Source organism: Falco biarmicus, chromosome 9 (genome assembly GCF_023638135.1).
Source record: "Falco biarmicus isolate bFalBia1 chromosome 9, bFalBia1.pri, whole genome shotgun sequence".
In the NCBI taxonomy this organism is placed as follows: Eukaryota; Metazoa; Chordata; class Aves; order Falconiformes; family Falconidae; genus Falco; species Falco biarmicus.
The window spans coordinates 3,324,845-3,351,100 of NC_079296.1; the positions used below are offsets into that span (position 1 = coordinate 3,324,845).

Genomic DNA, 26,256 nt, shown 5'->3' on the forward strand with positions numbered 1-26,256 from the left:
ACCCAACTGGGATTGCAGCAGGACTCAGTAAATCAGAATTGAATGAAAGACGCATAGAGGACTTCATACAAACCGTCAGAACAATTGACCTACCTGGCAGAAAGAGGTTTTAAGCACAGAGTATCAGAAAAAGCAGGTTCAGGAATGTTGAATTTTTCCAATTGTATTTAATCTGAAATGAACAGCACAAGACACCCATCTCTCAATAGTAATTTCTATCAAAGGAATGTGGAGCCCATTTGGGACAGCATGTTGTCTGGGTTCATTTCCATTCAGATGTACTCGCATTTCCCATGCAGCTCAGAAAACATGCTTATCTTTTCCAGGTAGGGATGCTTCTTGACATAGCTAAGAGATGCTGGAATACACTCTGTGTGAAGCACAGTGAATTCACGGCAGGAATTGCTTTCCCATCTCCTGAGCACACCAGTCAGCTCTGAAGCGATTTCTTCTTCTCTGTTAACAATGTAAAGCTTTGGCAGATTACCCAACTTAAAAAGTAATTTAAACTGCACTTATAAAATATTTCATGAAACATTTCTAAAAACATTGCCACTTTCACTCCCCAGCCATGACAGTAGCAGTTGAAAGAAGGATAGTGCAGTGAAACCGCTCTCTTAAACTCAGATCTCTTGAAATTTCTGCTACTTCAAGCTGCTATTTCTATTCTGTATTCACTTAAAAGGTGTGGAAAATAGGCATATTCTATATCAGATTTTGTTGTTTTAAAACTGGTGGAAGTAAATACTTTGATCTAATCACATGTAAATTATGTGTCACTGTTAAAATATGGGACTGCATGTAAATCTCAGATACAAAAGAAGTCATCACCGTCTCCATGTAGAATGAAAAGAAATGTAGAATATTAAAATCAGGAGGTTCAACTTTATTAGCATAACAGCTTCAGTTTATATTCATGTGCACCAAAAATGCATTCACAGCAAAATAACTCAGAAAGAAGAAAAGCCCTGATTCAGCACAGTAATTTAACTCATATTTAGCCTAAGCATATGCTTAAGTCCAGCTGGGCTTAAGTCCAGATGGAGAAAAGTCCTCTAATAGTCAAGATAAAGTCAATAAAAGTTGAACAAATGATTGCAGGCTGACCAAAAAATCCAGAATAGTTTTTATCTGAGTTCAGTCTTTGTTTCAATTCAAGTGTGTTCTGTTGTTACAAATCTCTTTGTCCGGGCCTAAGCCAAGTCCTCTGAGGCTAACAAATTCATAATAAGTACTATCCTTGAAGAATGGGGGGCAAAAGCTTCCAGACTGCATCAATCTTCCATTGACAGCAAAAGAAGTGGATGGAGCAGCTACAGGTAACAGCAGCAGAAGCCAAGTGGGGCATACTGGTGTATACAGAGAGCCGAACAGGACACTGTTCGTCCTCCATTTTGTGTGAAAAAATGCAACAGGCCATGAATTCCCACCTGCTCCCTTCTCCCTCCTGAGCTGAGCAGCAGTCCAGAGCTTCAAGGTATTCCCTCCCCGTCCTCCCAGCTGGGGGTAGGCTGTCATTGCTGAAAGGTCTCCAGCTCTCCCATACAAAGGCAGGCCTGGTGTCAGGGCTAGAGAAAGGACTTAAACCGCGGGTGGCAGAGAGCTGTTTTCCTCCCCTACCTGCTCTAGGGGAAGCGCTCGCTTTGCAGGAGGTGATTTTCAGTGACAAGACACTGATGCAGAGGTGGTTGTGGCCACTGCATGCAGAGATCCCTGACCTGGCAGGCTGTTGTGACTCCCTCTGAGAATTGGCAGTGCCTTGTCAGGCTGCTCTCAGATTTCCCAGCTCAGTGATCAGTGACAGCACTGTTACAGACCATCATGGCAATGAAGCCATGGCTCAACCGCATAAGGGGGGAGAAGCGAGAGAGGGCTTCGCTCTCTGCCCGTCCGTCAGCGCTTGTGTGAGTGTCTGAGTCCGCATCCAGTTCAGGCATCAGCCCGAGAAAACAGAGAAGGGTTTTGTGACTTGCCTTGGTGAAAGTGTCACACGTTAGCTGCAGCAAAGAATACAAAGCAGTACTGCTAGGCTTGGGGAAGACATGAGTATGTTAAAAGCAAAATAAGATCAACATAATAGGGAATGGTTTTCAGCCACTATTAAGTGGAAGAAACCCATGCTACCCTTCAAACAATAGCACCTGGCACCCGAACAGAAAAGCAAGGCATCTCAGCTCACACACATGCAAGAGGCTAACAGATGCTAACTGATGCTAACAGACTCTCAGACTTGCTTGAGAGGGTATTCCAGGGCTGCTGGGCTGCAGTGGGCAACAATGGGAGAAGACTGAGGAACTCTGCAGTACCACCGCTCAGACTGACCCTCAGCTGCTCATAAGCAGAACTGCTTGTTAAGACCATGAGCTTTTCAGGGCAACAGCAAAATTCTTACTCAATATGTATATGACACCTAGAGAAGGAAAAGTACATTGTCAGTGAAGCCAAAGTTGTTAGCATAAATACTGCAATGAAAAAAACTTTTTCTCAAATTGAGGAAGAAACACCTGATTAATCTGGACAATGGGCTGTGCCTCCTGTGGGTACAGGCATCAGCAGCAGGGTAAAACATTTTGTCCTGTTCCAAAAGGCTTGATGCCCTAAAAGCTCTAAACCCCCTAAAAACTCTCTGGTGACATGAATTCAACCGTTTCCCAACAATCTTCTTTTCCAGAGCAACAGTGAGACACCCTCTTTCAAGGCAATGCAAAGCGTCACTGGCCCCATGCACACAGGAGGAGATCACTGCTTTCTCTCTCTGCACATTAGGTGACTTCACTCTGTTTGCTGTGAGCTTTTGCAAAAGGTTCCTTTCATCAGCTGCCTTTGAGGTTCTTTGAAAAATGGAAATAATTAGGCATGTGTATTTTCATTGGCACAGAGAGGCTGAAGCCTGATCTGAAAGGCTTTGCCTTTGCAAGAAAATAATAGGTCCAATTAAATGTACTTTATTCTCTGAAGTTCAAACGCCATAGCTTTGGGGGCAAAAATTACGTGCAGAACAGGGATATAGGTATATATAGGACTGGGGTTAAAGATAATCTGGGTTTACAAAACAACAATGCTGATGATTAATAGAGAAGCAAAGGGTGAAAGTGTGACACTCCTGTCCAGAGGGACAACAAAAAAGCCCTGTGTCCACTGGCACTTAGTCCACTGAGAACTGAGTGACTCCATTTGCATGCGTAATCATACACCAGCCTGCTAAAATGATGGATGTAGCTGTGATAAAAACACACTGGCCCTGAAGGGAGCTGGCTCAGACCCCTAATTATCACTCATGATTCCTTGTTCAGTTAATACTTGCAAGAAGTTTCTAAACTTTCAAAGGAATATAAATCTTATCAAAGTATTTCTAATTGCACGTAAATGACAGGTACAGTGTCATTTAGCTTGGGCTGCAGGGAAGGGGCAGCAGAGTTCTCCAGAACCAGTGCAAAGGTCTAGTACTGCATTCAAAACTCAGAGAGAAATCAAACCCTCATATAAATTTTAACTGAAAGCAAAATTGCAGTTAAAAACCAGAGAGGATGCTCTAAAAATAATTAAAATCATGTGAGACAAATCAACATGCTCCTCTGCTTATGGGTCTTGGCTCTCTGGGGGCTAACGCCTGTCTTTGCTGCCTGCAATGGCTTGCTTTCTGTATGCTTGGACAAAAGACACTTTATTACAGTAATTTATCACCCCATAAAAGTGGCTTTCTTGTATTGCTGAATAATTCTGAAAGAAATATGTTTTAAAAATTAAAAATGCAGTCAGTGTATGCACACTCAGGTCTGCTGGGAGACATTTCTGCAACTACTGTAACTGCCTGGGTAGTTTTAATACCTCTACCTTCTATTATTTAAAGTATGATGATATTTTTTTTCCTTCTCTGAGCTTTGTCAGCTATAAATAAAAGATAAGGGTTGAATTGTACAGGGTATCTGTAAGCACTTCCATTATTGATACTTAATGCTACTTGGAGGGGGTGGTAAGACCATGGTGCTTCTCATTTGCACCTAAACCCTGAGGCCCAGCTGAGAAAAGCAGAAGGTGAATGTTTGAGAGGTCATTTTTTCTGTGCATGCTTCCATTTTTTGTCCTCCATGTGGCACCTTTCAGCATGAAAATGAGACCTATCCACAGATATTTAATGAAACATTAAACAAAGATGCTTGGTGTGGCTGTGAAAACTGTTTGATGGGACCCAGGATTAACAGGAAAGGATTCCTAGGATAATCTCGGGACTCAGAAGATTCTCAGACAAGGTGTAGAACTGTGTCCGTGATTGTGAAACAACAAAAACTTGTTTTGCACTTTATTATCCCAGAGGGTCCTTTGTCTGCTGAACTGGAGCTGCTTTCTCCCCAGCTCTGGAACAAAAGGAGCTCCTTTTCTTGGCACTCTTGACTTTTAAAGTGTTGCCCTTGTTTTTAGCGCCACATCAGTCAGTTGTTCCTCAAAAGCAGTAAATTGCAGAATAAGGGAAAAAAAAAAACATGCTAAGATGGGATCAGTAAGAAATATACTTATCAGACTTGTCCCAAAGCAGAAGGGTTGTTTGACCTGGGATCAGTCTGAAGGAAAAGGAATGTGTTAGTAAGGCTACTGTTAAGGCAGACCTGTAATATGGTTTTACAGGTTCCAGGGTCCTTGTTCCTCACTCTGCTGTCTCCACCAGCTCAGCATCCTTAGGCACTGGACTGAAGCAGGACATTTGCCCCAGGGTGAGTGTCCCTACAAATCTTTTATTTATAGCTCACTCATGTCCTTGTTCCTCAGGAAAGTGGCGCCAAAGCAAACCACATGTACATCTTTTTGTCTGCTGCTGTAGCTGTATCAAGAAATTTTTTGCTGTTAAAACAGATAGGCTTTTCAAAAGGGTGAGGACTACCTACTCTATAGGAAGTGTCATCCCTACAGTCTCTTGGATTTGCAAAGTAGCAGGAATTGGGTTGGAACAAACACATGAAAGTAATCCTAAGGGATAAACGGGCATGAATCCTGCCCTCTGTGTCATTTCTCCAATGCTTTTAAAGATCATGTGGCAAATTCTAGCCCATGGAGCCAGGCGAGTGAGTGCAGTGCCAAAGTTGGAGAATAACTGGGTAAGTGGAGTCACTGTCAGACTCAGCCATCCGTGTGTCCACAGGCTCATACAGGGAGACGGGAACCATTCAAAGCGATGCTTCCCTGGGAGTTTTCATAAGAGCTAATGACCGCCTTCGGTTTTATTGTGGCCCAGTGAGATCACAGAGTAACCGGATTGCTAATCAGCCCCGATAACACACCAGCATTTGCCTGATGAGTCAATAAGTACATTGAGCTGAGTTTCCCCTTCATATTCTCTGTCTTCCATATTGCCTCAGAACTGGTAATGACTGTATCAGATATCCTTTACCAGCCGTACACTAATTACAGATCTTCAACCAGTCCTGATGGTTCTTCAAACCACAAGATGACAAAATTAGATCATTACTCACATCACCCTCTTTGCAGACAATTATCAGAGGGATGCAACAGTATCTCTCCCCATTTCATTTTCTAAGAAGTGACTTCAAGACCCAGAGAGTGAGATAGTGAGTCATGCTCAGAGGTTTCTTCACCAGCTTTTATTTAATCAAAGTTAACAATAAGAAAAGCTGCTCTCTGTGCATAGATACCTAAAAACTGTACTCACATGGTAGCACTGCAAGAACAGCCACACAAACCTCAGGCTCTGCGTAAATTCAAATCACTGGTCTACATTTTAAAAGCAAAGGGGTTGCCAGGCAAATCATAGGCACCACTGAAAGCAGAAGGGTGGGAGCCTGCATCCAACCATGAGCATAAGGGAGAGTCCCTAAGTTATCTCACTGACAGATGGACTCCTTCTGTATCGCACATCCTTGAACTGCCATTTCAGTTGGAAATACGCAGCAAGCAGTCACACAGACACTGGGCAGGGCGCTTAGAGGATTGGTGCTGTAGAAATGCCTAGACAGACACTCACTTGTTGAGCTAGCAAGTTTTGGTACAGGTACAGAGCTACACTGAATCAGACCAGAGGCTCATCTAGCCAGTGTCCTGTCTCCATCAGTGCCCAAGGCAGATGCCTAGGGCACAGTTTAAAGTTAGGCCGCTGTTCAGGCTGACCCAGTTTAGCTTTTCATTTATGAAGTCATCTGGGGAAAGACACACCAGGCTGAGCTGGGCATTTCCCACATAAGCGTGGCAGCATTCCAGATTTCCTAAAATGCCACAAAACCCACAGCCCCACTGCTTACACTGCCCTTGCAGTCAGCTGTGTGAGCTCCTGCTAAGCACAGTTATCTTTCCGGGCACTCCCAGCCAGACTTGCAATACCACAGATATTTTGCAGAGCTGCCCTGATTATGCTTCATGTTATGGTACCAGTTCTACGCAGCTTAAAAGGCATTAATAAATAATTAATTGAAGCTGTTGGCTTGCTATATATATATAAGCAGCATGTGTCCAAAATGGTTACCAGCACATCAGTGGAAGTTACCATAGATAATGATAAGCTACAATTAAAAACAATCTATTGCTCTGCTGGACTGTGTAACCGTATGTAATAAAAGACTAATCACTTATTAAAACAGCTACAAATATTTCATTAACCTTTATGCATTATTTCTAATGGGGCTTGTCTACTCTGCAGTCACTGCAGCGACTAAGTGACAGAAGTACTGGGCAGGATTTAAGCAGCCCTGTTCTGGCTCTGCGGGCAATGCAGCTGCTGTGACTAACAGTATTGTTAGTGCTTAGCCCCGAGTATTTACCCAGCCTTTTGGGCTGGGTTTCTGGCCCATGCTGAGTTCTGCGCTGTTGCAGCACTACAGTTAGCAGCACACAAAGAACAGGTTTAAAGCTGAAACTGGAGCTGCAGCTCCTGTGAGAGCACATTGAGAAATGACTCTTCACCATGGAGCCCTGCATGACACATCTCTGGCAGAGTCAGGCTGCTCCCTGTGAAGCGCCGATTCCCAGCACTGGCATCCCAAACTGGATCCCCCTGGCTGACTTCCTGCATGCTGCAAAGACATTTTGCCTACACACAGTGGACATTCCCCATAATTCTCTAGTGACCAGTTGAACTCTTGCCACCTGGTTTCCTTCCCATAATAGAAATCAGATGGGTCTGTTTTCTGGAAAGAAGCTCTCCAGAGAGCTCTGGATGTCTCTGCTCACCTTCATTTTGTGTGAGCATCACCTGTGCTGGGAACACCCATGTTGTATTGTGCCATTTGCACCTGGGGAGCTCATTCCATTTATTGTGTTCATGTTCTGTTATCAGTTGGATCTGGATTTACACAGACATACGGAAACTCAGGCAAAATCTTTCCTCTGAGCACACACTATTAACTCTGCTGATTACTCCCAGCAGTACTTACCACTGGATAAGAGAGGCTTTCAGAACTGAAGTACTTCAAGGACTGTGTTTCCTTCACAGAAGCTTGTCTGCTTCTTCAACACCCTGCTATTTGAAGCTCTCTCTGCCCATGGCAGCCTATCACAAGCCTGCAGAAATTAAATCAACTCAAAAATGGTGTGCGCAACTGAAAAATGGTTTTCAGGAATGCTTTTTAAGCGTGTAAAATAACTCCATGGCTTGTTGAAAGCCATCAAGGAGTATGCTTGAGGAACAGTGTTTGGAGACAGCAGAAAATAGCTCTTCATTCCAAAGGACAGTAAAGTATCTCTAGTTCTCTTTCATTCCTATGCAAATGTTGTCCTTTAATGTGGCTGGTCTTCGAGTGATAAAGGGCGTACCTTCCCCATCAGATGAAACTATGGTCTCTTTTCTGTGTTCCTTATCATGCTTTCTCTATGCAGGAAAGAGTCTAAATTCTTCCTTAACCTCTCAGATTCTGCTGTGTTGAAGCCCCAGTATTACATCCTATTTGGCTTCCCAGCCCTACCAGCTCTCAGACAGAATCATCTGAGACATTGCCTGGGCTGCAGCCCTCCTTTATTCTCATGTTTGTGGGACCTATTCACACATAAGGGACCTCCATTTTGCTTGATCTGAAAGATATGTGACATGTGGAAACAACATACTTTGAAACATTCATGCAGCAGTTCCATAACCTCTGCCAGAGTTCACAAGTTGCACGTAGACAGATTCCCTAAATCACTACACTGAAATACACTGTTCTCCAGCAAAGCCACTTCTGTGCCTAGATGTAGTTTCTGCCTGTTGGTATCTTTTGCTTTTGAAGGTTGGAATTTGTCTGATATATCAAGGCTAGGGGAGGAAGCAGTATTTTGCTGACAAAGGTTTGAAACTCCCGTCAGTTTTCACCTGTGACTTTCAAACCAAACAAAGCTCTAGTATTGCTAGATGTCACAACAACAATGTAAAGTGTCGCTTAAGTGCATGTTTCCCCACTGTTTCCCCAAAGCACCAAACAGCCAGGTCTAAGCAGAGGGTTTGGGAACCTCTCAGTGAACCTGGGATAAGTTTTCAGCTTGTAAAGTAAGTCGATAAGTTTCTTTTTACACAAATCTACCTTAGGTGATACGTAATTTATTAAGAACACGTGCACCTTGTTTCCACTGGGGTATGAGTGTGCTGGAGCTTGTATGGCAGAGGAATCCTTCCCTGATCCTCTAATACTAGGCACATATTCAAAAGCACCAATCACAGAAGCACAAAGTTTGAGCAGCAGCATGACTCACCACAAAAGATAAAATATCAGCCTCCCAGGAACGGGTCCAGGAGCACAGGGACTGCTGTAACTGATGAGCTGAGTGGTCTGTCTGCTCCAGGGTCCTGCCTCCCACACTTGCCAGCAGCAGCTGTTAGAGAGAAAAGTGCAAAATGCACTGCCCGCAGTGCAAGTTCCTCTCTGCTCCCCACCCCCGCCCCCCGCAGCAGGACAGCAATTTGTGCTCTGAAGCAGCAAGGTTTAGCTATCCAGCCCAGAATGATGTGATGTGGTGTTTATAAACTCATTATTACATGTGAGTAATGAGACAATCCAGAGATCCCAAATATATTTTTTGCCCTGTTAAGTTTTTGACCCAGACAATAATTTTGCTGAATTGAAAGTACAATTTGTATGAAAAAGACTCTCTTTTTCTGTTAATCTTCGTATTCCTGCTTTGCCGTACACGGTCTCTCTGCAAGACTTGTCACAGTAGTGGAGATTGCCCTAGTGCATTACAAATGGTGGAAGGTTAAGAACGATGTGGCAGGTTCTGAAAAATTCTAAAGAATCTCAGGCAATGATTCTTTAAAGTTTTTCTTTGGCATATGTCTCCTTTAGCATTGAAAAAGGGGTTATCTACTGTGGACATTATATACAGGGTGGGGAGCACAAGGAAATTTATGAACTGTTTTCTGGAGAGCAAGCGCCTTTCAGTTATGGTATGTACAAACTTAACATCTTATGCTCGATTTGACAAGAAAGAAGAGTTTCACTAAATTGTCCTTGCATTTGCTCCATCCCCCTTGCTGCTTTCAAATGCAGAAAGCATTCATCTCCTTTTCAAAGATCCAAAGAAGACAAGTCTCAGAAGAGAGCATTCCTGCCCAGGGTTGGATCCAGAGTTTCTGCACTTGACTCTGTTAATAATGGGTGTCCCTGAACTCACTGTTTACAGGATGAATGAAACATTTTTCACCTTTTGTTTGCCTCTGTTCTTGGCGCCTCTGCAAACTATGAAAAGCTGAAAAATCTGGAGCTTGCCAAGAACTGTTAATATGAAAACTTAATCTTTCCTCTCTGGTCTGGCAGTCACAGGTGTCAAACAACATCTAATATCTGATCTTGGGCAACACCTGAGCTTCTTCATACAAAATGGCGCAGAGCTGGGGCTCTACATACACGTCATACAGGTCCATTTCTTCTTGTGTTATGTCAGGAGCAGCCAGGCACTGCAGCACAGCTTGGTCTACTGCCTGTTCCCTCTTCCAGAAGCACCATTTTTTAAAAATAAAATCCTTGGCTGTCTTAATCCTTCCAGTCCATTTTCCAGTTCATTTCACCCACTGAAGTAATCATGGTTACTTCTAATGTGTCTCAAAGTATCTGAAATAGCTTTTGTGATTTCCTACTGCTGGCTTTGGAAGCAAGCGAGCAGGGAAGTTGCCCAGGGCTCAAGGTCTTAGGCAGGGCCTGTTAAGCTAATACAGGTAGTAGTTGAAGCCTCACTGATATAAGTGTAAAGGAGTCGTCCATCCCTTGGCCTCTGCTTGAGTCTAACAGCCATTCTACATGCTGCTTTCACTCCTACATAGTTTGTCCTGTGTGCAAAGTGGTCTCTCTTGGCAGTGCAATTTTCTTCCTAATGTTAAATCTTTTGGGTCTCTTCAGCCAAAGCTGAGTGCAGTTTCCCACAGAGCGGGACACCGTACTGTGTATGTTAAGCCTGATAGCAGGCCCAGTTTTCAGAAGTGCTGAGCACTCACAACTTCTGTTGCGGTCAGGAGGTGCTTCGTGTTCCCTGAAACCACAAGCTCTGCAAGTCCAGCTCTCCATGTCCCCATTCCTCAGTACTGAAGTCAAACCCACTGTCTTCCCAAGTACTCCAGTACTCTCAGCTGATGTAAATTAGCTATATTCCACGGAAGGCAGCTGGACCACACAGACTCGCATTGGCACTCTGATCCCACCTTTGCCAAGGACACTGCGGGTTTGTTTACACGGGTAGCCACTGCCTGGCCCATATTAGTGCTTCAAATATATAAAATATTGCATGCAAGTTGAGACGGGATTGCTTGAATGGGATAGGGAGTATCAGGAAGCCAGGCTGGGCAAGCAATTGCGTGATGTGCACGCCTTGTCCCATACCCTGCAACACACCACCAGTCAGTTCACTTCATATTCCTGTTCAACCACCCGAACGGTCTGTCAGTGGTAACGAGCAGAGTGGGGCCGAACAGACCAGCCTTGACAGACTGTAACAGGAGCTGTGGACCCAGCTGCATGTGCTGTAAAACTCTCCTTGACACCACCACAGTCTGCTCTCTTGGAGCCCTGGAATGGTTTCAGCATTTCTCAGACAGTATCATATCAAATTACTGAAAGTATTTTCAAAGGGGTATTTGCTTCCCTAAATTTTGTTTGCGTTAATAAAAACTGACAGAGTTGGAGAGAAAGCAAAGCACATGTGTTCCTGGAAAGAAAAAAAAAAAAAAAAGCCAGTCAACAAAAATGTGACCAACTGGAGAACAGTGCAATCAGGATGGCTTTGAAACATCTGCAGCCAGAGAGTGAGGGAAGAGCACAGGGAAAGAAGGAGCAAGAAGGGGAGAAGACAGCTCTCCGCAAACCTCAGGCTACCTTCAATGTCCTCCACTCACTGCCTTCTCTTACAGATGCTTATTTACATGTGGTTCAGCCAGGTAAGGCCAGAGCTGAATAGACACCTGGTGCACTTCCAGCAGCAGCATTCTCTTCCTTATGAACAGATATGGTCTCCTGTCTAGGAGGAAGAATAAGTCTCCAAGGCTGACATTCTAATAACTTTTAGCAGTGCTAAATAAAAGTTGGTGGCAAGAGGAGGACTATTTTATTTACTTCTAAGTGCCAGAAAACAATTTTTCGTTTCTTTCTCAGGTCAGTCATGTGTTTGTAGCTTAGAGCTAATTAAAATGCTAAATTACCTCCAGCAACTGCAGAGAAAAATCATAAGTTAATTACCTGTGAGAAAAACTTTTAAGTTTCTTAGTTCATTTTGAGATAAACAAATGAAACCCCCAAGATTTGTTGCTTTGGTGGGTTTTCATAACAGGAAATGGTACTACCACATTTCTGTCTGTAGGAACTTCCTCTGGTTCCCCTCTTGGCACTAAGGGAACTTTAGGAAGCTGCCTGAAACAGGCAAAAAACCTTTGCCGTGGCAGGAAGCCAGTTCCCTTCACTTTCTGTCTCCTGCTGAAGTTATTGGGAACCACTGAAAGGCTGCCTGGCACTTGGCTGAAACAGGAAAGTAAAGGTCTGTGTCCTGCAGTTCTGTGCTCTTAACTTAGACACACAAGGGAATTAAAAGAGGAAAAGTAATGTCCTGATTTCCTATGCTAAGCCCTGCTTGCCTTGTGTGAAACAGACAATCTTACTCCAGGACAGTCTGATCCTAGACTGAACCCATCCACACACAGAACAGGTACTGCTCTCTGCATTCATGGGCAGCCTTTTTGCAAACTAACATTAAAAGGCAGACAACACCTGTAGCAACAAAATGAAAGCTGCACTCGTCGGAAAACCTGGCCTTTGGCAGCACACATAAGGTCACATTAAAGTGTCCACATCCCAGCCCTGAACACCCCTGCCTGAAGTTCCAGGCACTCCTGTTACCATCCCGCCAATGGTCTGCGAACGTGGCTCAGCTGCAGGCGTGGAGCAGGGGCTGCTGCATACTGTTTCCCCCATCTTTTAAGCAGCCCATTGCTTACTGCTGCTGAAATGCTGCCTGCGAGTCATCGTACTGCCTCTTATATAGAGAGTTTATAATGCACTATAACTACACTGTACAGGGTCAGAGCTGCTTAAGCACCTGTAATGGGACCTACAAGCAAAGAGTAGGCAAGGATAACACTCTAGATCCCGTGCTCATTGTGCCTGGAGGGGCAGGACCTGGACAACCCCCTGCTGAGACTGTGCCACTCCAAGGAGCTTGCTGTGTGGCAGAGCAATAGAGAGGTCCCTGAATGGTCACTATTAGCAACTGTGAAATACGTATCTCACCCAGACACACCGTTAAAATACATCTTTCTAATTTGGAAAAGCAGATTTTGCCATCCTCCCCCACCCTTTCAAGCTCAGAAATGTTAACAAATGCTACAGTTCAGAGGTATGAACAAGCCTGTCCTAATAATGTGTCTCTCTAGATTCTTGTCATGCTGCCCTGGTGATATTCAGCGTGATAATGAAGGCAGCAGGGAAGGAAGAACAGAGAAAATAGCAAACAACCTGGGAATAATGTGGAGTTGCCATGAAGAGTCACAGATTTGCTTACTGGAATTTAGAGCAGTTTGATTTTTTCACTGATGTCCTGCTTGTTGTAGCAGAAACCAGTACGTAGCAGCAGAACCACTCAATGGGGCTCAACACTGCACGGGCAGCTCAGGTACAAATGAGAAGATTTGTCCTGGGCACTTTGTCAGCTCAAAGATGCTCTTAGCCTACAAGATCCAGATGGAATGAGAGGGTACAAACAGCACCAGGGCTGACATCACCTCACAGCCTCGAGAAGTTCTTACTTGGGCTTATCTTAGCACTGAAAATGCAAGAATGACCTCTCCTTTCCAACCATCCCTGGCCAGCGCCTGGGCTGCCAGTCACAGAAGAGAGCAAGGGTCAAGAGAGCAGGGTGACAAAATAGCTCCCCAGTTTGCTGCAGGACCTCAGGAGGTTACTGCAGTTGGGAGTGAAAGGTGGGAAAGTGAGAGGGGATGGAGCAAAAGAGAGAGGGAGGATCTGCTTGTAGTGGAAGGTGCAGAGATAAAGGAAAAGCCAGGAACTTTCCATCCATCCATATTGGCCTTGCCCTTCATTCTCTCACACCTGCTGCCACATGTGCTCATTCAGCACCCCCAGCACCCGCAGCAGGCTCCCGGCATGACCCCCTGAAAACCCAGCCCTATGATCTTTCCTTTGCTCTTCAGCAAACATACTGTGTGGATTTGTACTGAACAATTCATAGCTGCCATAAAACACATGTGCATGTCATATAACAAGCTATGAAGTGAGGCACATGGAAAAGGCATGTGGTTCCAAACCTGCAGCCAGGGGTACAGGATCCCTAGATATCAGGTGCCCCAGGACAAAGTCGAACTTCAGGAAAGAATCTGGAGGAAAGACCTGAGAAAGGAAGACTGGGTGCTGCCCATTTTGGAAGCAAGTAAAAGATTATTTGCCAGGATAATTAAGAGGGAGTGTAAGATTCAGGAGAGCTGCCTGAGCTGCGCTTTTTTGTGTCCTGTCATAAAACAAAGTGATGGGGTAGGTCAGAGTCTGGTACTGTGGTTTGCGCCTGAGAAGTTCTGAGTAGATTCCTTTTACACCCGGACTGCAGGGAGTAGGGAATATAAGGAGCAGAACAGCAGATACTGCTGCTATTAAACCTACTGGGTTTAATACCCTCTTCAACCTTAGGATGCTGTGACACAAACAGAAGTGGGACGAGCAAGAGATTCAGACTTCTCTGTTCCTCCAAAACTTCAATGCACTGGAATGAAGTTAGCTTTTTATTTTCTGCTGATTTAGCTGATAAACTTTCATGATATGCTCCATCAGGTCAAGGTGGCAAAACTTTATTTTTTAACTGGGCTCAGAGAAGTAAGGTCCTTTTGGTAGTTTCTGTAGAACTCTAGATATAAATTTATTGATTTGTGAGATGATTTTTTTCATCTTGGCATTTGTTTTTAATCTTTCTTAATAGACACAAGGTTTAATTCACTGTAACTAAAGGTACTGGGATTTTAGTGAGTTTTCTGTCAGTTCCCATAACTCATTTTGATGGGAACCCATTGGATTTTAATGGAAACCTATTAGGTGAACATATTGTGATCATTAATGAACTTGATGTGCAATTATACGGGGAACCACCTAAAGGTAATTAAAACCTATCAAGACCACTAGGGAATAAAGAGAAAGGAAGTTAGTCTTGTTTAAGACAATTAGTGTAGACAGTGATCTGAGAACAAAATAAATGATCCCTGATGGAGAAAAGCTGTGTAGGTGGCTACCCTGGAAGATATAGGCCATGCAAACAAGGGCTTCTTTAGAAAATCAACAATTATGGTAGTCTTGTTTTTTTCTATTTTAAGTGGTGCTTTGACAGGGAAGTTCAGCCTTTTCCTTCCTATCACTTAATTCTTCGACATTTTGCTAATCCTCTGGTTTTCTGGGTCTGGGACAGAAGAGCACAGAATGTCCTTCTGACACCTCTGTGCTTGTAGATCCAGGCAGAGGGAAGCAAAGGAGTGTTAATCCCTGTTGTTTTGAAAGGATCTGCTGGATGACATTATGCCTGGATTATGCACACAGACAATTTTCACTCTGTGTTCAGGGTAGCTGGAGAGGTTGCATACGGCTAACAGCACAGAAATGGCAATACCCCAAAGGATGAAGTCTAGGCGTGGCAGAGAGCAGAGCTGTGTTCCACCCTTAGCCAGGGACTCAAATGATACGTAAATTTTCCTTTAGTCTAGTACTGTTCTGCCCTACTGAAATGTTGCTTGGCACCAGGGGCTTATCCTCCTAACCATGAAAGGCCAGCATCTCAAAAAGCAAGCAAGCTGCAGTCTCAGAGTGCCCCCAAATCACCAATATATTCCTCAAAATCACAAGAAATCCTATTGCTTGTTGACCACTAGACAATTAAAAGGTCCCGCGCTCCACTGTTGTTGATCTGCTCACGCCTTTGGTGCAGAAAGGGAATGTAGCATAGTTAGCTGGCGGGTGATGTCCACCAAATGTCATTCCTGAACACATTTGCCTTAGTCCCTATTCACCAGCGTCAACAGCAAGGCTTCTTCCCCATCCACTGGCAAAGGCTTTCGCCAAGATTTTAGAATTCAACAATGAAACAGGCCTGCAACTAAAACATTTATCTGGCAGTTTTCCCTCTTTAAGTCAAAGTGTTATGTTGGCACACTGCACTGTGGGTGGCGATTTGCCAGAGAAAAGCATGTGTTGGAAAACCTTGCTCAATATTATAGCAATCTCGTGCTCGCAAGCCTCGTACAACTCAAGGAGGAGACTGCCAGCAGGGCTCACAGCCGTCCTCCCCTCTTCCCAGGGCAGGCATGGAGCAAAGCTCGACAGTTGCCCAGAGCAATCGAAAAATGAGGTGTTGCTGGACGCAGCCTAGCATGTTACATGTTGGGTTGGGGAGGAATCGGAAAGGTGGGGGGGTTGTACAATGACTGCCATTAATATGTGTCAGCTGGTCAGCAGAAGAAAGGTTTGGGGAGGATAGCATAGAGAGACATTGTTTTATATTTTTGAAACAGTTCCCTGCAGGTCCTTAAGTTTCTTTGCGACCAGCCCAAATGTTGGACAGCTCTGGTGGGCTTTTTATATGGGGCAGATAATCCTCCCTGAAGCAGAAGGAAAGACTACAGGGACTTGCCTGTAGTACAGAAAAACATATTGAGGAGGCAGCGGTAACTTAATATGCAAGAGAGGCCTGGATTCAGAAGTCAGTTGCATCATTCATTTAGCAACACTCAAGCCGTGCAGCAAGAGCTGGGCCGCCAAGTGAGTGCACTGGGCATTGTGCTCCTGCCAAGTTACGTCTTAGGGGAGCCAAGGAATGAGCCAAGATGAAAACAAGAGGATGAAATGGAGTACTACAGAGCCAAATGAAATCAGGACTCTCTTTCCCCTGTGCTCAGCTGACCAGGTACCTGCCCAGTGAATGGGACTGGGAGAACACAGACTGTGGACAGCTCTGACCACCCTTCTTTCCCTGTGCCGTGTGCTGATACGGCTGAGGTGCAGTTGGCAGGGCAGAGCCTGTTGCCCCAGCTGAGCTCAGTGCCGGTGGAGCTGTTCCTCCTGCATACACAGCCAAGGACTTCAACTAAAATGTCCCTCGGACCATCCAGTTGAAGTTCAGCCTTTTGGGGCACTTCTAAGCGAGAGGTCTTTGAGACGCACAAGTCTGCTGCTGAAAGAAGGGCTCTAACTCAGCTGTAACTTCTGAGGCTGGTGCTGGGGGTCACTGGGTGAGGCGAGGGCCCCTGCTTTTTTGGACAGGATGGTCCAAGCAAGCCCTCTTGCTATTGAGCTGGAGGTGTCTCCAGAAACCTTCCAGTCAGAGCACAAGCAGGACAGTACAAAAAACATACCTTCTGTTCTAAAATAGCTATCTACAAAATTGTTATCAGAAATGATAGCTAAGTTAGACATCAAAAAAGCCATGAAACAGGTTAGCATCCCGTCTGCTTTTTCACCATTATGAACACCAAGAGCTCAAGGTCTTCAGACATATCCTTATCCTGCTGTCCCATTTCACTTCCCTCCTGCTCCCTACCCCATTCCTGCAACAGCCTCCAGGCCAGATGTTCAGCAAGTGAGTGGCAGAGTGGCTCCGTGAATCCTACCAGACAATGGTAAACTGCACCTCCTCTGTGTAATCCTATTTTTCTCCCTCAACTGTAGTGAGGTACAAAGAATCTTTTTCACATCAATCTTTTTAATATAAAGTTCTGCAATATCTTCAGGGTTTGTTTGAGACCCTGGTTGCTGTTGAGCTGGGGAAAGAGTTACTGCTGTAATCACTAGAAGTCACAGCCCTGCTTGAAAAGTGCAGCTTCATCTTTTAATTCCTTAGTTTGGATTGTGATTTCTCATTACACTTCAAAAATTAAAGCAACATGCATTCACCCCTCTCCTACGTTCATGTAGCTGCAACACTAGAAGTTGCTTTGAATCACCTGGATACAGAAGATATGGGACAGATGGGAATGGTTCTTGGTGCAGTCTCACAAATAGAGATGCAGCATTACAAATGTTTTAGCTAAGCCAAGCTCCTGGTAGTGGTATAGCTACAGGAAGCGAACAGTCCAACCCGCTACAGCTATCACAAAGTGTGGTTAGAGCAAAAGCAATTTCATTTCTATTTAATGAGGTTTCCAAGTAAAGACATTCTGGGTTTTCTAGGATCTTCATCTTGCTCTATTTAAAACTACCAGCAGGGCAGATGTCACACAGGAAATAACACCGCTGGGCAGCTAACGATCCTGCAACAGCAGAGCTATTGCTCTCCTGAGTTGCACAGAGCAAATACTGGAATCTAGCACACCTCAGTGGAAGTCAGTAGAAGAGCCCCCTTGTCAGGGCTCCCATGCCTGGTGCACTTACTCCTCCAGCTAGCAGGCAGAGCATGAACCTTTCAGATCGAGAGATATTAGAAGGGAACCACCCTGGAAGAAAGGGTCAGAAATAAAACAGCAGTGCAGCAGGTACTCAAAATGGCTGTGTAACCAGAGGTACACCTCACTTCCTCTGGTAAAACAAAAAAGAAAAAGAAAAAAAAATGGAGTGTAGAGCAGGAGGGGAAAAACACGTGGCTGTGATTAATACCTCAACCTTTTATTAATATGCCTTTATAATTCTATCTGTTCCACTTCACTGGTGTCAGGAGCTGCTGTGCTTTCATATGTCTCCCAATGCATAATTTGTTTTTGAAAAAAATATGAAGATAATACATTAACATTATGCACATGCCAGTAATGCAAGCCATCCTTCAAAATGCTCCCCTCCTGACAGAACTGCATGCAACGTACACGCCTGAAAACCTCCTTAGGATTCCTAGCCTGCTTCCTATTTACCCTCCATTTGAACTGAAGCAGGAGACGGGAAAAAATTCCTTTTCTTTTCTGAAGTTTCTTGCCTTTTGTCTCTGTGGTGTGGCTGGCCTTGCCCCTGTTGCAGCTGAGATTCTTTTGCTGCATGTTCCAGTTGGGATCCTTGGCCTTTGGAAGAAAATAGCAGCTCCGCCAGCAGCAGGTTCTCAGTTCACAAATACTTCCATGGGGGACACTACTCCATTCTCCTTTCCTCTTTCCCCATACTACCAGCAAAAGCTTCAATTACCTTTTCTTACCACTCTTGCAAGCCATTTAACCCTCTTCTTACTCCTGGGCAAGCTCAGTAACTAATTTACATTGCTTTGTGCCTGTAGTCTCTTCAGATACCTGAAGTGCCACAGATCAGAAGGGCAGACACAGAGCAATATATTTGAGGTAGGAGATAGGATCTGGAGTGTTTTTACCTTTTTGCTTTTGTTTCATATGTCTCCCTCCAGCCCAGCTGCTACTGATGGAGGCCGTGAGAAGGACTTGAAAATGCCCGCTGAAGTGAGTGGATATTATGGGATCTGGGCTGTAATTTTGTATTAATTGTTCCAGTCTAACATATCTGAACATTAGTATTGTCCTTGGATAGATTTCTGTGATATTTGGTCTTTGCATTCACTAAATTAATAGACCATTTCAAACCTGTCACAGTGACCCTAGGCTGTCACAGACTCTTCCCTCACAGTGGGTATCAAACCCACTATTTCTGCCTGTCTACAGTCACCTAGACTAGTCCCACACCGAGTCCCTGCTTTCCCAAGACACACAACTTTCCTGCACCAATATAATACACGAATCGTACCTGTATATCACATTAGCACTGTGATAGCCTATTTTCATCCCAATCCTTACGCTTACTCCTGGCTCTAAATTGTTCTTTATAAAGAGGTCTGCAGGGACCTTGTTATTTTTATTGCTGTAATAAGGCAGCTCTACAGGAGAGAAGGAAAGTGTTTAGAAAGATAGTAAAGGCCCAGAGGCTGTCTGAATGTCAGGGAAGGCCTGTTGCAGAGGCCAAGCAACTTGGACTCTTGCCTTGGCAAGCACTAATTGCAAAATGTATACCAGGCAATAAAATACAAAGGGTGAAGCTATCCAGCTCAAGGATGAACCTGCACCAGGATCCCTGGCCAAGAAAGGAGGTAGAGCAGAGGTATTACACCTCCTCAGAGGGTGCTTTGGGGTGGTGCTCCTCATTTTGTGCTCAGGGAACAGGCACCTTCAGCAGCAATGACCTGAACCCTAGGGAGATGCTCAGTAAGGGCAAATTACTAACAGCACATGTATGTATTTCAAGTAATTCAAAGCACAGGCTCATCAGGCAGGTAACAGGTGATGAATGGTGCTACCCAAGTCGTGTGCTCAACATGCCCGAGTGCTCTGCGGTCCTGTGAGAGGATGTGTGGAGCCAGCGCTGGCAGCTGCCTGGAGCACCTCCCCTCCCTGTGCCAGGGGCCCTCCCAGGGACCTTTTGGGGCATTTCTAAGAGTTTGCACATCTGTCAGGATGATTCCCCTGCCGCTTGTATGTGACAGATTCATTGTAGCTTTTCCCATGCAAATCCTATCAGAACTGTGCTGTCATGCTTCTTTGTGAGTGAAAGAGTTTGATAGAAAGATTCTGAAAAGAACACAACACACAGGCCTTGCTCTGCACCTGCCGCTTTGGGTGATGTGAAATCTCTATCACCATTACCTGCAGGTTGAGGAGTTTGTTGTGGCAGATATGTTCCCAGGATGAGGATTGACTGGCTAAATCTGTTGATGGTCAAGCAAACAATGATGCATCATCAGATTTGTCTCTCAGGACTTCAACAGAACAGGTTTTCAAAAAAGATAGATAGATCGATAGACAGATAAGTGTCCTGGTGGACCTAGAGGAGATGAAGTAGCACACTGACAGGTGAGAAGTGCCTGCCAGTAAAAGGAATCAGTGCACTGGCTGAAATAGCTATCGATCCCGTGAGTGCTATTGTCTAATCTGAAATCAAGTCCTCCAACACGCATGACAGAAGATCACAGCCTGGATTTAATTTCCAAATCATGCAGTAATAATACAGAGAGAGATAATGTTAAAGGTAGAGCAAGTGTAAGAGACTTCCAGGGTTACAGTTGAAGCAAAAACAAACATTAAATAAATTGGGTGACAAGAGCTGTGCCCATCCTCACTGCAGCCACTCTCGCTGAGCAGAGATGCTCAGAATGCTTTTGACCGAATGTCAAAAATCAGAAAATGCTGTTTCATCAAGAACAGAAGTGCTCCCTGGGAACATGGGCAGTTCAACAAAGCTTGAAATAGGAATATTTCTGAACAATTTGTTCCTACATTCTGAAGTCTATATCGCTATATACTTTATTGTTATATATCATCTCTGACACTTCAAAATTATTGCACAGAAATGCCTCAGTATTAGAGAAAGGTAATGTTTTGATAATGCTGTTTTGCAGGTTTGTTCCCAACTGAAATATTTCAGATGTTTTGTCCAATGTAGCATTTCAACATTTTGGTTTTTATCATAATTTAGGACAAAAATACTCCAAATTCTGAAATATCAGAATTTCTTGGGGGAACAATATTTTGTTTTCCAAAAAGCCTTATTGCTGAGAAACTAAAAAGTTAGTGTCTTGGGAGGTGATTCACTGCTGCAGCAGCATCTCAGATGTGAGAGTACACTATACTAATAGATGAGGCTGTTGTATGATGCTAATATGGAAACTAGAGCTCCAGCAAGCCGTTCATCTCCCTGGTGAACAACTGAGCTCAGTAGCTCACAACTGTTTGCTTTATATGCTCCCTTCTTGTTGCCATGAGTCCAGGCACACATATTCAGTTCCCTCAGCATTCTTGCAAGACTTAATACTCATTCCAGGTTCCCTCTTGGCACAGAAAATTTGCTGGCTTGATCCAAAAGTGAAAGCAGCTTTTCTTGTCTCAATCCCATTGCTTTCAGCACAGTGGCAACTCATTTTTCTGAGTGTGCTGGGATTGAAAGAATGAGCTCTCCACTACATACCTGTGCAAACCACAAAGGCTTGGCCTGGAAGATTTGCTGTGAGAGCCATTCTGCCACCATTATCTCAGAGTTCCTTTAAAGATCTTACAAGGCAGTGATTGATCTGCCCATTGCAGTGGGTTTGACTAACATTTCATTACCTATCCCCACTGAAAATGTTGTTTGATTTAGGTTCAAAGAGCTCATTATGTAGGGCTTTTTTTTTTTTTCCTCAGGAAAAAAAAGTGGAATGCAGAATAAGAAAATATCAAATACTGAACTAATTACAATTTTCCAGGTTTGGTTGGTGTATGAGTGTATCTGAGATTTTGCTCATTACCAGTTGTATAATATAATTTCTACTGCACAGTAATTAGTACCCAAAAAATAACCTAAGGAATTTACACAAGCCTAGTTGGAGGACAAGAAATAAATCACTGAGGAGTAGGTCTAGGGAAAATCCCCAGTGAGGACATTTCACTATTGATGTAAAACACTCAGAGGATTAACTTTCAAAACAGACATTTTGGGAGAAGCTCAGAAACATCTCAAGGAGAGCCTCTGTGCCATATTCAGACAGTTAAACTCCATCTCATTGCACAAGCTAAGTGCTTTTATCTAGTTGATGTCAGCAGATCTCCAAACAGGACCCAGCTCAGGCTTGGGAATCATGCTTTCTGTTGACTTGGCAGAAGCACTGAAGTGATACTCAGCCCATCTGAACACAGCTGCCTTTCATCGCACTACTTTGTTTCCAAGACTCCCCTTCTTTTGACAATTCATTCCAAACACCTGAAGCTGACCTGAAGAGAAATTTCACTTAAGCACTAGCAGATATCTCTTCCTTCTACCACCATGGTATTCATCCTGAGACAATGGAAAATGTCATCAATCCTTTGAAGTCAAGAGAGCTATGATAGACCAGATGACAGATCGGCTCCCTCACAGTCAACCAGGCTCCCTTAGGTTATGTATAGCCATGTGAATTACCTTCCCAGCTGTGCAGTGTGACTGAGAAATAATCATCTCACTCTTAAAAGGCTTCATCTTGGCCAGTGGTGTTCACCACTGCCGGGACAGGACATACTGAAAAGCTGCTGCTTCAATTTTGAGGCAGATGGGTTTTACTACATATGTGGGTTTGGTGAATGTGGTTTGTTCTCCAAGTCAGTTGAGCTATTCTGAACTTTGGCCTGGATCTGAAAGGAACAGCTCTCTGCATATCCCTTCTAAACCAGTTCATTCATTCCTACTTTCTGCCCTTTTTCATTCAGATACTTTTTCCCTTTGAAACATGTCCAGTTGTTCTACCCCCAACCAAAAGAGAAAATAAAATTTACGATGTACATAAGCGTACTCTCTGTGAGGCTCTTCCAGCAGCTCAGCAAGAAATAAAGCCTACTGGGATGTATTAAAACCAATGACCATCCCAGACTGTTTAAAAAGAAGTTAAGATACCAGTAACCAAATACGTTGCCGTAAAATGTATTGCTCTGTCTGTCTGGGTCTGTGTTTGCCATCATATCAAAGCCTAGCAGTGATCCCCAATTTGCCTGTATTGGAATTCTTCATTATTCACCACTCCTCCCAAATCTGATGTGATCTGCAAACTAGGAAATCTTGCTTTCTATGTCCTCAGCCAAGTCTTTCATACACTGTAACTATCAGAAAGACCAGGATCTGCCAGTGCAGTCTCCTACAGTACACGCTCCTTTATTAACTTGTCTTTCATCTTGAAAGGCTTCTATTTATGCCTCCTTTCCCCACTCTGCTCCTGTCCTCTGGCCAATTTTCAATCAGTGAGCCAATTCTTCCCCTTTCCAACTCCCCACCTTTAGACATTAACCTCCGACGTGGGACCCTGTCAAACACTGTCTGAAGATCCAAGCCTCTCCTGACTGCTGCTTAGCCTCTTGTCTATGCCGACAGGAGTGTATGTTCTAAAAAAAGAAATTTCCAAAAGTTAGCGAGGCAGAAAAGGTCCTTTCCGGAAACCATACTGGCTATCTTTGGTCAAGCTGTGCGTTTCTCAACAGGCCACCTTTCATCTATTAAAACATTTTCTAAGACTTGTCTTCACCTGAAGAGAAACGAACTTCCCTGCAAGACCCTGGTGCACATCTAGGTCGTTCCTTAAATAATGGTGGGAGGCTGTCCGCCTTCCACCTTTGAGGAATCTCCTGCAAAACACTTCAGCTCTGTGAAGTGCCTGTGAAAACCTTTCCAATTTAGACCCACAGTTCCTTTAACCTCTTTAATAAGAGAGCCATAGAGTAGGGGGTTTGGTACCAACCATCCACTTCACACCCTCCAGCTCCCTGAAAGCTTCGTTTCCTGTGCTCTCTTTTCCTTTGAGGAATAAAGTCTGGTTTCCACCTTTCTACTTACAACTTTGGTCCAGACAGCTCCTCTCTGACTCAGGTGTATTCTCTCTGCCAGTAGCCAAGCCTGGTGTTTCTACTTGCCTCATCTCTACTCCACAACAAATAGGTTAAAACAAAATTAGCTTCCATCTTTCCAGCTGGTCCTTTTCTTCCTGCTGACACGCAGACTCTGCCAGCTTGTTCTCACCCTGCTCAGTTCCAATGCCAAAATGTCCCCAATTACCAAAGAATCCCATATATCCTGCTCTGTGTGTGATCACTCCTACACCATTATCTTGCCGCTCAATTCATAGCCTCTGCCTAGAAGCAGCAGTAAACCTGTCTCAATGTGCCACTTTACATCCACATTGAGTCTCCTTGGTCTCCAGAGGAGTGTCTCAGTTCACAGTCACCTTTCTGCTATGCCATTTATAGAGATATGTGTGTGCTTTCTTCCTTGCATGCCAGATGAGGAGATGAATATCCTATGTTGCTTACATAGCCACAGAAACAGGCATTTTCCCAGGCCACTATGTTTTGCATGATTAGAAAGAGCTGACTTAAACATATTCAAGTGATTGCATGGGCTAGTTACAGTACATTGTGTGGAGTGGCTGCAATTTTTATCCTCTGTATATTCACATTGCCCTGGACAAAGGTGTTATGTGAAATGGAAAGGAGCAAGATCAAAACTTGTTTGGGGCAGAAGTAGTTCTTGAGTTTGAGTAATTGTTGGGGCTTGGTGGGGAGGGAGGAAAAGATCAGCCCTAAATAATTTGTGTCCAGTTCAAAGACTGAATTTCTCACAGGCTTCCCAGTTCATCCAAAATGTACTGATGTACAGGGAGAAGTAAAAATTATTCTGCTCTGTCTGCCCTACTTCAATGTCCTTCGCACTAGGCAAGGCAAGCCAGCTCTTTGCTTCAGCTTGAGCTGTTTCATTGTCCAGGTTTTAGGTCATCCAAGGCAGTGACAGTCCCTCACCAGAAACCCTTCCAATCTCCTGAATAAATACTGGAAACACAGCAATTCTTCTGGCAGCTGGTGGAGCAGAGGACTGAGAACTAAGCTGATAGCTCTTCATGGCATTGTCCCAGACAGACATACCGGCTGACAGAGCTCTATGCTGCAGACTACTGCGAGCAGTACTGATGTCAAGAGGAAACAGCTGCTCCTTTGGGTTTTCCTGAATTTCTCTGAGTCCAAAGGCTCCCCAGCCCCAGCCGCAGCCACCTGGCCAGGCATGGCCTATGGGAAGGTTCATTCTGTATGCGAAGAAAGTAGGTGAGGCCTCTCACAGGTGCTTGCGTGGCTGCCTCTTACGGCCTTGCTGAGATCTTAACACAGCAGTACAGCAAAAGTGGCAGGTAACACCAGAAAGGCGCCTGGCATGGCCCAGCACTGCGCTGGTGCTGCAGCCAGTGACGCAGCCAGGGACAGGACAACACACCTCGCCTGGTCAGCTGTCCCGGCTCTAAGGTCATTGCCACTTCCAGCTCCAAGCCCTTACTGCAGCAAACTCTCTGCTTGTCCTCTGGACTACACTTCGCTCCCCCTCCACCCCAAAGATAGCCAAGGTCACATTTGCTGAGTTACAGGCTCCAAAGAAGCTTTGTTTGTTTCAGACAAGCCAGGGGGAGCAGACAAGAGAAAGTCAGTCAGTGTTATCACAACTAATGCAGCTCATTAGAATTGTTTTAAACTCTGAAAGCAAATGAATATCTAATGAGATTTCCCCCCAGGTGTAATTAGCAATAAGCTTTACATTGCTCTAAAAATACCCTCCAATTTTTTGAAAAACTAAATGCAGATAACTGGAAGCTCTAGTTACACTTAATGAACTGAACAAAGCACATTGAAAACTAAGAATATTTTAATTGTGTTTATTTAGCCTTCAGCAAAGGATCCAAGACATTTTCATAATCATCAAATTAATTTCAAAATGCTTCTTTGTAAGTTGTCCAGCTAGCAATGTCGATGTTGATCATATCCAGTGGACTATTTCCTGATCGGACAGTCAACTTACTAAACAATCTGTTATTCAAGAAATTGAAGCCATCTTTTCACCAAGCTTTCCCTCCCCTTTCTGCCTCCCATGGGCTGTTTATTGTATAAAAAGAGTTTATCAGCTCAAGAAGAAACACTGCAGTTCTGGTTAGTGAAAATAATTATGATTAGATATCTTCTTTCTCTATATTTGTCCCAAAAAGAATGGTCAGGAAAATACTAATTTTCTTTAAAATTGTCAAGAATTACTAAAAGCAGGTATTGCCTTTCACATTCACTTCAAATTGGTAAGTTGACTTTGTATCACTGAGCACCCCAAATGGCCAATTTATTTTGGCAAATATCAGCCAGAGCTGTCTAAAACACTGACCTTTGAAAGAAAAGAGGCTACAGCTTGGTACATGTATCATCTTTCCCTGTGAGTGTTTAGGACTTGATCCTGGTTTTGATTAAATCAACAAAACATCAGCAAGACAACTGCCTCACAGTTTCTCTGCTTCTGGTGATTGCTGCCATGTTTTTGAGATGTAGCATGAGGTGGCCCCTATTGTGAGTGCCACTATCATTTGGATACCTCCAATGTGCCTTTGTCC

General features: G+C 44.1%; 1 long non-coding RNA gene across 2 annotated transcripts in view; it reads right to left on the reverse strand.

The window, feature by feature from the left end:
- Positions 1-930: 930 nt before the first annotated feature.
- The window catches only part of LOC130155516 (uncharacterized), a 52,487-nt gene continuing 27,161 nt past the window's right edge, over positions 931-26,256 (reverse strand). Inside the window, exons 2-3 of one of the 2 annotated variants that reach the window (XR_008824102.1) lie at positions 8,665-8,784; positions 931-2,410 (exon numbers count right to left, since the gene is read on the reverse strand). This is a non-coding gene — a long non-coding RNA (uncharacterized LOC130155516). Of the gene's footprint in view, positions 2,411-5,941; positions 7,504-8,664; positions 8,785-26,256 lie in introns of those variants that run through there. The other variant, XR_008824101.1, reaches the window with a different exon arrangement.